Source organism: Protopterus annectens, chromosome 7.part0 (genome assembly GCF_019279795.1).
Source record: "Protopterus annectens isolate FY-2018-M chromosome 7.part0, PAN1.0, whole genome shotgun sequence".
Lineage (NCBI taxonomy): Eukaryota > Metazoa > Chordata > Ceratodontiformes > Protopteridae > Protopterus > Protopterus annectens.
In genome coordinates, this window is record NC_056739.1 from 1,691,364,646 (window position 1) to 1,691,378,210 (window position 13,565).

Sequence of the window (13,565 nt, forward strand, 5' to 3'; positions counted from 1 at the left end):
CCTCGAGAGAGTGCATTTTGAGGTTTAGACTTCTAGCATTGAGTAGCATTACCTTCAGATTTTGCATGCTTGTATCTGTTACGGTGGTGGTTTTGTCCTTTGAGCCTTGCTAAAAAAGGCACTATAGGGATGGCAAGATCTTTAGCCAGTACCCTGAATCCCAGGAGTGACAGGTGCAGGCCATCTCTGGCAAAGCATTGTGGTTTATTGATCATGTCATCCCAGGCGGACAGATACTGGATCTCCTTTGAATGACACCAGAACCTTAGCCAATTGTTGAAGTCAATCATTTTGTCCTTATACTGTGGTATCATTCTGGGTGAAGGCAGGATGCTACTCAGGGCTAGGGTCATACCTGCCTGGGCCACATGATCCGAGAGCTTGTCCATGTCTCTTTTTATGTAGTCCAGGGAGGTACGTCTCAAGTCATTCACTCCAACATAGACAAGGACAGAGTCATATTTGTACTTGTTGTGGAGTGACTTGAGTGCATGCATTATGTGGTGGATCCAGGCAGCTGACAGTAATTTTCTCCTTGCTCAGCCTGGTGAGTGGGACACCAGTGTGCCTGACTATAGTGTCACCTATGATTAAAGTGTTGGGTACGTTGTCTTGCCTTAGGGGCTGTTGTTGGGTGGCACACTGGTGTTCTGAGCTATGTGTCACTTTGGTTGTGACTGGTGTTTGTATTTCAGCTTCAGGGGTCCTTGTTGCTTGGGCAGGTTAATGTTAAGGGCCTCCGCATATGTGGGTTTAGTGTTGCTATCTGTGGGTGTTGATGGTGTGGGTTTTGAAGGGCTATGCGTTGCTTGAGGTCTACTGCAGCTGTTAACCTTCTCCTCTTGACTGTCTAGCACAAGCTTGGCTGGAGAGAGCTTTGCTTCCAGTTTGGCTATGTAAGTGCATCTCTCACAGGTTGTAGTGTTGGGTGGTAGGAGGAGAGGGTTGTCTGTGTACATGAGGAAGTTGCTGCATTGCCCCAGTATGTCCAGATTCACCAGGTGGACAGGAGAAATCAATGGAAGCTGACCCTTGGACATGCCTGTTTAGGTGCTTTTTTTGTAAAGTGAAGAGCTGTTTTCCCTTACCTTTGCAAGGTACTTTGCAATTATAGGCTGTTTAGTGCCTCTGCTTAATTTATTATTATTAACAAGGAGAGTTGAGTGCTTGTATCAGTTTAAGTGTTCCTGGTGCTTTCCAGCAGGTTCTAGAGCAAGTGCTAGTCACAGGGGTTCAGATTTTAGTTCTACTACTGAGAAACCAGCTAGTTCTAAGGGAAAATTTGAAGAGCAGACTTTCTGGCACCTGGAATAGTTTAACCATAGCCCCGCAGTGCTGCATGATGTGAAAAATGTGCAAACACATGCGTTTTAAAGCCAAAAAGTTGAAAGGGATAGAAATCAGCCGAAAATGGCTTATAAAATTACAATTTCAGAGCTAGAAACCACTCCTCTAGTGTTAGATAGGCAGTACAATGCTCACCACTCCCACTGGTAAGCACTAGGACTTCCCTCTACCACAGCAAGGTCTGGATAGCTCTGAACACAGAAAATAAAGTCCTGAAACCAGCAAAGCCTGTGATCTGGACTAGACTAGCTAGGAAAGGCGGGAAACGAGCAAACAAGATAGTATTTTTTTTTGTTAAAACAGGCTAAACAATGCAATAATACAGTAAATAAACACAGAAACGGCTAACACACTTGAGTGTGTAGCCCTAAACAGCAAATGCAATTAAAACTCTACAAAATTAAAATTTTAAATTAAATTAAACCTTTTTGAATGAAGGAAGGCAAGTGCACTACTGAGTCTACATAAACAGAAAAGTCTATACATACAGAAAAGCAGCTAAAACACACTAAAATAATTCAGATGCAGTGCAACCTAGAGCACTTGCATTGTAGCAATATTAAGGCAAATACAGTTTTAATAAATACACTAAAATATACTCTATATTTCCAAAATGTTTGAGAAGCACAGTCAAAACACAAGGAGATTCAATAAAACAGACAACGAAACCCCAGCGTTAGCAGGTGCTGTTGCTCTAAAAAATGTAATCCAACGAAACACTGAGGGGAAAGTGAATGTAGATAAAGTCACGTGAGCAATGATGTGACTGGAAACATTTTATTTTCTGCGCACTTTAGTGCGCAGAAAATAAAATAAAATGTTTCTCATCCTTAAGGTAGGTGAAAAGTTTTTACTCCAGGAAAGGGAAAGGAACATCTTTCTCAGTGCATAGATTGTGGCAAGATACAGAAAGCAGATAGATAAATAGTGCAAGTTATATTACTGATTTGTAAAATTTGATTATACAACCCCCCATTAATATTCAAAAACGTGCATGCTGATTGGTCAGCGTGCACATCGTAAATCAGACTTATACTAATGAAAAAAGGTCCGGTCGCCCGGACTTTTTCCATTAGTATAAGTCTTTTTTTTATTTTACAGCAACAGAGGACACAAGATCTCCATTGCTTTTTAGAAACTGTCTCGCTATGTTAAAGGAGTTTAACATAGCGAGACAGCTTTAAAAAAAGTAATGGAGATCTTCCTTTCTGCGTTGCTTTTTTTAAAGCTATCTCACTATGTTAAATGGGTTTAATATAGCGAGACAGCTTAAAAAAAAGCAACAGAGATTCTCCGTTGATTTTTTTTAAAGCTGTCTCGCTATGTTAAACTTCCACAGCTCTGATGTACTGCATAAGCGTACACATGCGCAGTACATCAGAACTGCCGCAGAATACCAGACAGCTGCAGAAGGGCAGCACGGAGGCATTATACAATGCCATTATTTAAGAAAAGTAAGTATTTTTTTTCTTAAATAATGTCATTGTATAATAGCAATAACCCACTTCTGGGTGTGGGTAATGCTAGATTTACCCACAGTTGTCTTTGTTTGGCCACTCGGGCTTCGCCCTCATGACCAAACCACACCAACTGTGGGTAAATCCAACATTACCCACACCCAGGCATGGGTTATTGCTTAAATAATTAACATATACTTACCCTCCCAGTTCTCCTTATTTTGAGATGCTTAAGATTTCTAAGGAGCGATTATCACATTTTGATGGACTAACCATATGAGGAGAGACAGGACTTCAGGTTTTAACAGGGGTGAGGCTCATAGTGATCCTAGAAGGTTTGCAGTTTTCCTCTAGCAAGGTTAATTGATAGATTTTTAGGCTCGATAGCGCTAAAGGATATCCACAGGGTTTTACATCAGTATGACTTTAGCTGTTTATTTTATTCCACTAGAATTAATTCCTCTTCTAGACTGGATATATTCTTTATCACTAGGGAACATTTATATTTGCTAGCAACAGCATTTACCTAATCTATAGAATTCCAAGATAATGTGTTAATTGGTTTCAATTTAGAACTGGTCTCCAAGGAAGGAGATTCAATAAAATAAATTCAACCCCAAAATGGACAACAGTTTGAGGAGCTACTGTCCCATTTTTTAGCAAAATAATGGATCATAGGCATGTGATGAGAGCAGTACCAAATCAGGACTGGGAAGCATTTAACTGAGATTATGTAAAATGGTTAAAGATATACAGAGGGGAAATATTTTATCTCTAAATCATGCAAATGCTTACAGCAGGATTTAGCGAGAGAGCATGTAAAGGTGGTAGGAGAAAAGCTGAAACTCAAGTTTAGTATTTAAAACACAGACTAGAAGAAGTTAGATCAAGCACTTAAGTAGCTGAAAATGAAAGATTTTGAAGTAACATCTGCTAATTTGAAACATCTAGCACTTATGTTGAGCTAGTGGAGTGGAGACAAACCTACATCTAAGCGGAAATAAAATACAAGGCTTTCAGAATATCACCCAAAGGATATACTGGAAAGTTTTGCTACTTAATACAAGATTATACTGGCCACCTCAGCTGAGGCCTGGGTTGGTAGAAAATATATGGATCTATTGTGATCCACACTGCCTTCCAAACTTGTCTAAGGAACAAGTTGTTACTTTAACAGAAAGAGTGACATTACAGGAGATGGAACCCCCTGACCAGGACAGTCTGCCTGTGGAAGCATATGTTTGGGGAAGGAGAAACTTGCTAAAGTTAATTTACCTGGATGAATAACTGGATTTTTGAAGAAGAGAGTTGCCTAAAATTTGGAGATAGGCTATTACTTCAGTTATTTCATACTTTAGTATATCAACATCAGAAGGGCTTCATTCCAGGAAAATCCACCTTTGATAATTTGATTAAAATGGCAATGGTCCAATCCTAGAGACAATTATGTTAAAAAAAAAAAAAAAAGTTATGTATTTACCATAATGTTCCATCTGGGTTTTCCATTTTCATTCTTCCTCGACTGTTGGGTTTGGATCTGACACTCAGATCTGACTCAGCCATTACTTTAGCACGTGCCCAGCAAAAAGCTCTCGAGCTCCTCCTTTACCCATAATGTACCAACCCCTAACATACCTCATAGGTTCATAGGTGTTTACTAGGCTAACGACCACAAGGGCCTTTTTAAGCTTAGCCATGCATCCCAAATTTCAGATAAGTTCTGATATCCTTGATAAGTGTATGCATGGGACTGGGAGATGAACAATTTACAGGTTACCTGTGTCCATTAGAGACATAGGTGCCAAACCAGGGATGAATTTTTGGTTACCCATCCAATTGCTCAAGTTGCACTTGAACTGGGTTAGGGAGAAAATCTGCTTCACATGGATGGGGACCCTGTTCCACAGAAGGGTTAGTCTCTGGGATACATACCTATCTCTCCAGCAGGTCCTACTTATATCACAGGCAAAGCTTAAGCCTTTAGAATGGATAATTCTGGTGCTGTTTGTTTTGTGGATATGCAGGAGGTCCATCATAGCATGGCCTGACAATGCCCTGTATGCCAGGCATAGATCTCCCTTCAAAAGCCTGTAGGAGACAGAATACAGGGATAGAGCCTTGAGGCAGTCTGCATAGGACATATTACTTATGCCCTGTATTCTTTTAGTGAGAAATCTCTGTAAGCATTCCAATTGTTGGTTATGCCTTGTTTGGTACATAACAAAGGGGGCAATGTACTCAATGATAGGTCTGATGAATGCCGAATATAGTGGAACAATGACTTCCTTGGACTTAGATGCCATACCTTTGTTTATAAGTTGTGCAACACAGAATTATTTCCTTACCACTGTAGACACATAATGATCAAAGGCTAGATTAATATCTGTGTGTGTCCCTAAATCCCTGACTATTGGGTCAACTCTAAGGGGTGTGTTGTCAATATGATAGTTACCAAGGATGGATGACTTCCCAAAGGATACTATTATGCATTTCTTGGGATTTAGTTTTAGTCTGTGGCTCTGACACCAGTTGTTTGTCTGAGTCAGCCCCTCCTGGAGAACATTTGTGTCTGTGTGAGATTCAATGACAGCTCCTAATTTGCAATTATCTGCAAATTTAGTCAGAAACCATTGACATTGGCCTCGACTTCAGAGAAGTAAATGCCAAAAAGGAGCTATCCAAGGACTGATCCCTGAGGACTCCACTTGTGACTGGCCTCTTTGTAGAGGTGGACTCCTCAATTCTAACTTCCTGGGTCCTGTCTGTGAGCCAGTTGGCTATCCACCTGGTGACATATGGGTTCGTATGAGTTTGTCAACAATGCTCGAGCGGAGTATTGTATCAAATGCTTTGGCCTTGCCAGGTCAAGGTAAGCAGTGTGAATGATTCTGCCCTCATCCATTGCTTTGGTGACCTTCTCAAAGAAGTCCACCAGGTTGAGTAGGCATGATCTGCCCTTGACAAAACCAAACTTGGTGGGTCCAGTGTCTGGGGGTTTACTATATCTCTGTTGATCATCTCCACGATAATTCTTTCCATAACTTTACATATAAGACTAGTGAGACTTAAAGGTCTGTAGTTTCCAGAGTCTGTAGACAGCCCACCATTGTGAAGCAGGATGACTGTTGCCTTTCTCTATTCATGAGGCATGAAGTCTGTTTGGAGGCTACAGTTAAATAGTAATTCCAGAGGCACTGATAGGTCATGTTTCATGCTATTTAGAAGGTATCCTGTGATATTGTCTGGGCCCATTGATGCAGTGTTCTTGGTCTTAGAAAGAGCATTAAGGACCTGCTCCCTAGTGATACTAGGGGCAATTATATTTGATGATATTTCCTGAGGGAAGGTTGAGGGGGAGAGAGGAGTAAAGTTGGAGATGAATTTCTCAACCACAAGGTTTGCTATATCTGCTGGCTCAGTATAGGTGGCTCCATTTACAATGAGCTCTACACACAATTGTGTATTGACTTTGAGGTTGCAGACCTATCTAAAGAATGCTTTGTGGTTATCCTTGGCCTGGGATGCCAAACTTACCTCAAATTTACCTTTGGTAGACTTTATTTGTCCACTGAGTTGTTTGTTTATTTTGATGAGTGCTTTTATCCGGCTGGCTGCTGCACCTCCTAATTTTTGCCATGATTTTCTTCCTCCTGTTATACAGATGATTGATTTTATGATTCCACCAGGGTGGGTTGTTTTTTTAGTTAGTTCTGTACTTCTTTCTGGTGGGTACAGCTGCCTCTATGCAGCTATTAACATGCATGTACATGGTTTCTGTGAACAGTTCTGCAGGGTTTATGGGGGCTTGAAATTTTGCCAGGTTCTCACTTAATAGCAGGAGATTAGCCTTACAATAGTTCCTGAATATTCCATGTTCAGCTGGGGATCCAGGTTTTACTTTTACTTCAAAGGAGACCATTTTGTGGTCTGACTTACCAGGGAAGGAATTACAGTAGGGGATGTGCAGCAGCCCCAGATCCAGTATGGTTGCAACCCTGGTTGATGTATTGACTATCTGGTCCAGGGAGTTTTTGTTTACAAAATCCAGGAATCTCTGTGCATGTATGTTTGGTGTCATATAGGATTCCCTTCCCAGTTAATAGTGGGGTAATTAACATCACCCTTGGTGTTGGGTTGGATGGTTAGTGTTTCTAATAAGTTTAAATACATGGTATGGGTTTCCTGGGTAATAGAGGGGGACCTATAGCTTGCAAGGAAGTGGTAGTGGATTTTACCTATTGTGATTTCAACATGGAGCAGCTCAAGTGCATTGTCCTGTTTGACCAGCCTTGAAGTATATTTATTTTTGATGGAAATAGAAACACCTCCACCTTTAGTTCATGCCTATAAAGTAGATGGCCTGAATGTGTGGAAAGCATTATAACCTTGAACTGTTGGTGTGCTCTTCACAGCTTCAAACTATGTCTCAGTGACCGCACAGACACCAGCATTCTCTGGGGTAAAGAGAGCTTCTAGGGAGTGGAGTTTTTTTGTTTAGACTCCTAGCATTGAGCAGTAATACCTTTAGATTTTCTTGGTTTTGATTTGCTATGTTGGAAGTACTTTCAATTTGGCATTGTCTAAAAAGGCACTATGGGGGAAGACAATGTTTTAGCCAATATGCAAAAGCCTAGAGGGGAGAGGTGCAGACCATCTCTGGCAAAGCAGCATGGTCTGTTGACCATCTCCTTCCATGCTGACAAATATTGCACCCCCTTAGAATGGCACCAGAAACTAAGCCAATTATTAAAGTCAATCATCTTTTGTTCATATTGTGGCATCATCCTTGGAGAAGGTAAAATGCTGCTCAGTGCTAAGCTCATACCAGCCTGAGACATATTTTGAGAGCTCCATGATGTCTCTCTTCATATAGTCTAGGAAGGTACATCTCAGGTCATTTACTCCCACGTGGGCTATGAATGAGTCATACTGGCAATTGTGGTCCAGTGACCTAAGTGCATGAGTAATGTGGAGGATCCTAGCCCCTGATAAGCAATTGACCGTAACTTTCTCCTTACTCAGCCTGGTGAGAGGGACATCAGTGTCTCTCATGATGGAGTCTCCAATGACTAGAATGTTGGACTGTGTGGTGACTTGTGTTGATGTGGGTGTTGTTTTGAAAGATCTCATTTGGGGCTGCTGAGGGTTTTGTTATATGTACTTTGTCTAGGAGGCCTTGTTTGTTGGTCTATATAAAGCAGAAAGTAATAATATCAATTTCCTGACAGAGGAAACTATACCTGGAGCTCAACATGAAGGACAGTGATGTCCTTATCAGCTCTTGTTCTTCCAGAAATCAACTGTGAAAAAGGTTGGGAGTTGGTGGGTGGGAAGTTGAGGAAGAATAAAAATGGACAACACAGATGGAATGTTATGGTAAATACATAACTTTTTTTATCTGATGTTGTCAATTCTCATTAATTCCTCAGCTGTTGGGAAAGAGTCCCCAGCTACCTAAAACCCTGGACTCTATGGAAGGATATTCCTGAGCACAGTTGAGCCAAAGGCTGCTCTTCCCCTCAAGATTAGATCCAGTTTGTAATGAGTGACAAAGGTATGTAGATTGGCCCAGGTTGCAGCTACACATATGACATCCATGGAAGCCCTAGACATAATGATTGAAGAGGTTGTCATGGACCTAGCTGAATGGGCTGTTAAAAGGTTTTGGTAAGGTTAAACTCAACCTGTTGTACACAAATGATATGCAATCCATCAGCTATCTGGCTAAAGTTATCTTTGCAAATGATTTGCCCAATTTAGAATCTGCAAAGGACACAAATTGATTAGTCTTCCTAATTTCTTTCATGCTATGTAAGTAAAAATGTAATTATTTGTGAACATCTAATAAACTGAAGATACATTCACCTTTTTTTGCAAATTTAGGAAAGAAAACTGACATATTAATGGAGTGGTTGATACTGGATCCTGACACCATCTTAGAAATGAAAGGGTTAGTACATAATGTTACTCTATCCCTATGAAAAATCAAATAGGGAGGCTTAGAGAACAATACTTGAAGTTTTGAAATTCTTCAAGCAGAGGTAATGGACAGTATAAAAATAGTTTTCCAAGTCAGGAATTTAAGATCACATTTTGTTGTTGGTTCAAAGGGGGAATTAATTAATGCCAGAATTACTAAATGTAAATCCCATGATGGAGTAGGGTCTTTATGGGGGGGGTCTCAGCTGGAGAGTGCCTCTCAAAAAGGCCTTTGAAAGCATAGACAAAGCCAGGGAATGAATCTCAAATCCAACATGAAAGCTAGAGATTGCTGCCAACTGAACTTTAATGATTAAGGAGCTAGTTCCTTCATTAAAAATCATTGCCAAAAATTACACTTTGTAAGGGGGCTGAGAATGGTCAATATTTTTCTGATGAGCCCAAAAACAAACCTTTTCCATTTACTTCTGTAAGGTTTTCTTGTTGAAGCTTTATGAAAAGATAAAAGTAGAAGATGGACAGGGGAAGAAAGCACTGGTTGTCTGGCTATTAAAGGTAGTGGAGAAACAAACTTGTCATTTTGAGGTTTGAGATATCCAGATGACTCATGCCTGTCAGGTGAGACAGGAGGTCTGGAATCGGATCCAGAATCCAAGGTGGGTAAAGTAGATGAGGCCAAAGAAAGGAGAACTAAATCTGCTGAGGCCAGTAAGGTGCAATGAGGAAGACTTTGCTCTTCAACTGGGCAGCTTTCTGCAGAAATTTGGGAATTAGGGGAGTTGGGGATAGGCATACAGAAGACCACGGGGGCCTATTGTGAAGGAGAGTATCCCTTGGTGATTCCTTAGTGGGGAGATCAGGGCAAAGAAGCTGATGCACTTTGTGTTTTGGGAAGATGCAAAAAGATCACAGCAAGGTTGACTCCATTGATGGAAAATCATTTTTACCACTTTCATTTTGAGATACCGCTCATGAGGTAGTAGGATGGACCTGCTCAATTTGTCTGTCACACTGTACTACCCCGGAATGTGTGCTGCTGTCAGAAAATGGTTGGAAGAGATCACCCATTGCCACACTCTGAGGGTTTCTCTACAAAAAGGCTAAGACCTGGTTCCTCCTTGTTTACTGATGTACCAAACTACTGACATGTCCATCTGAACTGCAGTTGTCCTAAAAGGGAGAAACCCTTGGAAGGCCTGCAACTCTAAGAGCACCGCTTACATTTCCAGGACACTGATATGCATATTGGCCTCTTCAGGGGACTAAGTGCCTTGAACCTTTTTCCCCAAAAAGTGCCCCCCCACCCAATCTGCAATGCATCCATGGTCACTATGGCCTTGGAGCTGAGGAAGAATTAAAGGAAGGCCTTGCAGAACCTGATATGATCAAATCCACCACCAAAAGTATCTCGTATGCCTGAGTGATTATTTGGGTTGATGTGTTGGTCAAGAACAGACCACTGTGTTGCTAACATCCACTGAAGAAATCTCATGTAAAATCTTGCTACAGGAGCTAGGACTATAGCTGCCGACAATGATCCCATGGCTTGTAGAATCAGGCTAAGATTGTGGTACTGTGATTTATTTTCTTGACCTGGAATCTGATCATTTGTACTCTTGAGAGAGGAAGAGATGTCATTGATACTGTGTTGAAAATTGATGCTATGAATTTCAGTGTTTGAAATGGTTGTAGGTGAGATTTGTTGTAATTTATGGTTACCCCTGGATGACACCAAGTCTGGAGTGCCTGATCTCATTAGTGGAACATCGGGAAATTTACCTACAGATGGAAGTGGAAGAGAAAAGGGAATTATATAATCTTTTTTTAAATAATCCTCTGCATCCACATATATTTTGTGATGTCTAACTAAGCTCTCTGGTGCAGGGATAACTGACCCCTGATTGCCTCCAAAGGGGGACAATTGGGCCTATTTTCAGGAGCACTGGTAGGATCTGTCAGAGAAGAAATCTCTGGATGCTTGGTTCTGCAGGCCTCCTTGCACACAGGCATTCCTCCCTTTTCCCCTGGGGGAACTTTATCAACATGGATCTTGGAAAAGACCCTGGGTCTTTCTGAACCACATTTTTCTACCACTTCATTGATTCATAGAAAAGGATCTTTGAGGGATCGAAAAATATACACCCACTGCACAGATGGTCTTTCTGTCTTTCACAGACCCAGACAGTGTGTCGGGCCAAACAAAAAACTGTTGCACTGACAAATGAGGACTTGAAGGGCTCCGCAAAATCACACAAGCACATCTAGGCAAGCCTCCTGATGGAAATGCCTGAACCTGCCACCCTTGAGACACCTTCAGCTGCATGCAAGAAAAGCCTCATGGAAGAATTAGAAATAGATTTTAGGCAGCCAACTGTGTGGCCACAGAAGTCTGAGTCTCAGCAGGAGTGGTCCCCAAAACGGAATTTGACAGTTCCTTTATCAAGTCCCTTTGTAGTCTTGTAAAGTGTGTCAGGTATTTAGTGATCTGACAGCAAAAGTTGCTGAAGCATAAACAAGCTCTCCAAATCTGTCCAATGCCACAGACTCCCTGTTACAGGGATGAGCAGAGATCCTCTACTCGCCATGTTCCTACTTGGTGGCCATCACTACGATCATAGCAACTATGGGCACACTCCTTTGCTCCAAAATTCCCTACCTACAGGTGGAGCCAGAATCTTAGCTGGTCTTTTCGATAATGGCTCAGCTGTGTCAGGTTCCTTCTATGCCTGACTACAGATCAGGTCAAAGAGCTCATTGGCAGGCACAGTTACCCAGGAGGTAGACAAGCTAGTTCCAAAAGCCTCCAGGAATAGTGATTCCTCTGGAGAAGGGTTATCGGAGGACCAATCATACCTCTGCTTAAGGAGATCAAGGATGTCTCTGAATGAGATATCTTAAGTGGTGATCTCAGGGACCTTTCCCCTTCATTGAAATCAGTATCTTCGGTGATGGACTCCTAAGGGGAGTCCAAGTGCCTTCTCTTGCACTACCTCTTCCTAGGAACTTACTTAATGGGATGCTCCAATTAAGTGTTAGAAGAGGCTGTAACACCCTGCTGGATAGCCTGGAGACTTTGAGCTGACTGTCCCTGTGGCATAGAATATGTGACTCAAGGAGCAGAGACATCTGGGATCCAGAAGGAAGATCTGAGTGAGGAAGAAATCGTCTGCCTTGCTGAAGCAGAGAAAACTCTTCCTATCACCTCAAAAGCAGAGCATCCCAGAGAGAAAATCACCCAATGGAGCCAAGAAACCATAGATCCTCCCCATTATCTCTGCCTGCCCTGAGGGCATTACACCCAAGGGGGAGGTCAAAGCTGAGCTGTCCAGTGCCGAGGCTCCAAGGGGCAGAGACATCTTCAACAAATTCAGAGTCAACTCAACCCCTCAGATCTTAAAGGGATGGTACGGCTCCAAGAGTCATCTAGCTGTGAAACCATCCAAGTCAGAGTACTCAGAGACTTCACTTTTTGATTTGGAGGGTTGTGCCTCAGCCTCCAGCAACAGCTTCAGAGAAAGATGTAGGGAGTAGCCCCTTCAAAATAAGCTTATTTTTTCTGTCCTCAATGGCAAGCAGATTAATGTTTTTACAGATTGGAGAGTCTACCTGCAGATGATCTGGGCCCAAACAATAAACACATAACAAGTGAGCATCGGACAAGGGCAACTTGCTCCCGCAGTTTTGGAACTTCTTAAATTCAGAACAGTCTTTTTCTGACATCTTAAACTAAAATATTAAGAAAAGGAGTATGAGGAAAAATTTTTTTTTAAGGCAGGAAAAGAAAGAAAATACCAGTGATGGTACAAGAATTACATTAGAAAGGGAGGAAATATAAACAATTACCAACAATGGTAAAAAAGGACTACAAAGAGTTTAAGAAGGGGAGGATTTATAGTGTAGAAAAAGATAAACTGTTATAGAAAAATATAAAGTTGAAAAGACTTATCATTGTATCCAATTGCTCGAGAGCGCAGGGTGACAATGTCTAATCATGAAAGCGGCAAACGAGATCTGAGGTATGTTAGCAGTTGGTGCATTATGGGTAAGGGAGGAGCCTGAGAGCTTTTTGGTGACCGCGAGCTAAAGTAACAGCGGAGTTGGATCCAAACCCAAAAGTTGAGGAATGAATGAAAATTGACATCAGACCAATTACTATTTTTTTAAACACCTTTATTGAATTGTCCCTTATGACATAGGCAAATTTACATTCATATAAAAGTAATCAAACTATATTAACATAACAAACATTATACTTAGCATATACTGCTATATATCATATAACCTAAGCAATATTACATAAATTATTCAATTTCTGCCTTTTTTTTTAAACAAGAAACATCTTCATTAAACCATGACTTACTACATAGACAGTTATAAATTCACACAGACTACAGAGAAGAAAATCCTGAGCATATCTAAACAATCCAACCTTGGTTTGTGATTTATTGATCTCTACTGTTAAAAAGAAGTGCAACTGAGAGCGGTACTGAAGGCATTTACAGCTTTTGTCTTGCAGAACTTGTATGGTCAGAACAACTCTGCTGTACTTACTTTAGTATTTAGTTGTATATTGGTTGTGTGACTTTTTTGTCATAGAAGTTGATTTAAGTTCTCTTTGAATTCTGTGGTTACTGATTTTGAGTATTCTTTTCTTTTACAATATTTTATTAATTTGAAGCTGAATATGGATTCCTTAAATGAGTATGCAATTAATGATTTGCTAATGCACAAATATCTTGTACAGTGTAATAAATGCTGCTATGCATATCTAAATTTAACAGCTGATAACATTGGTGATCTGTGTTCCTCATTTCAAAAGTT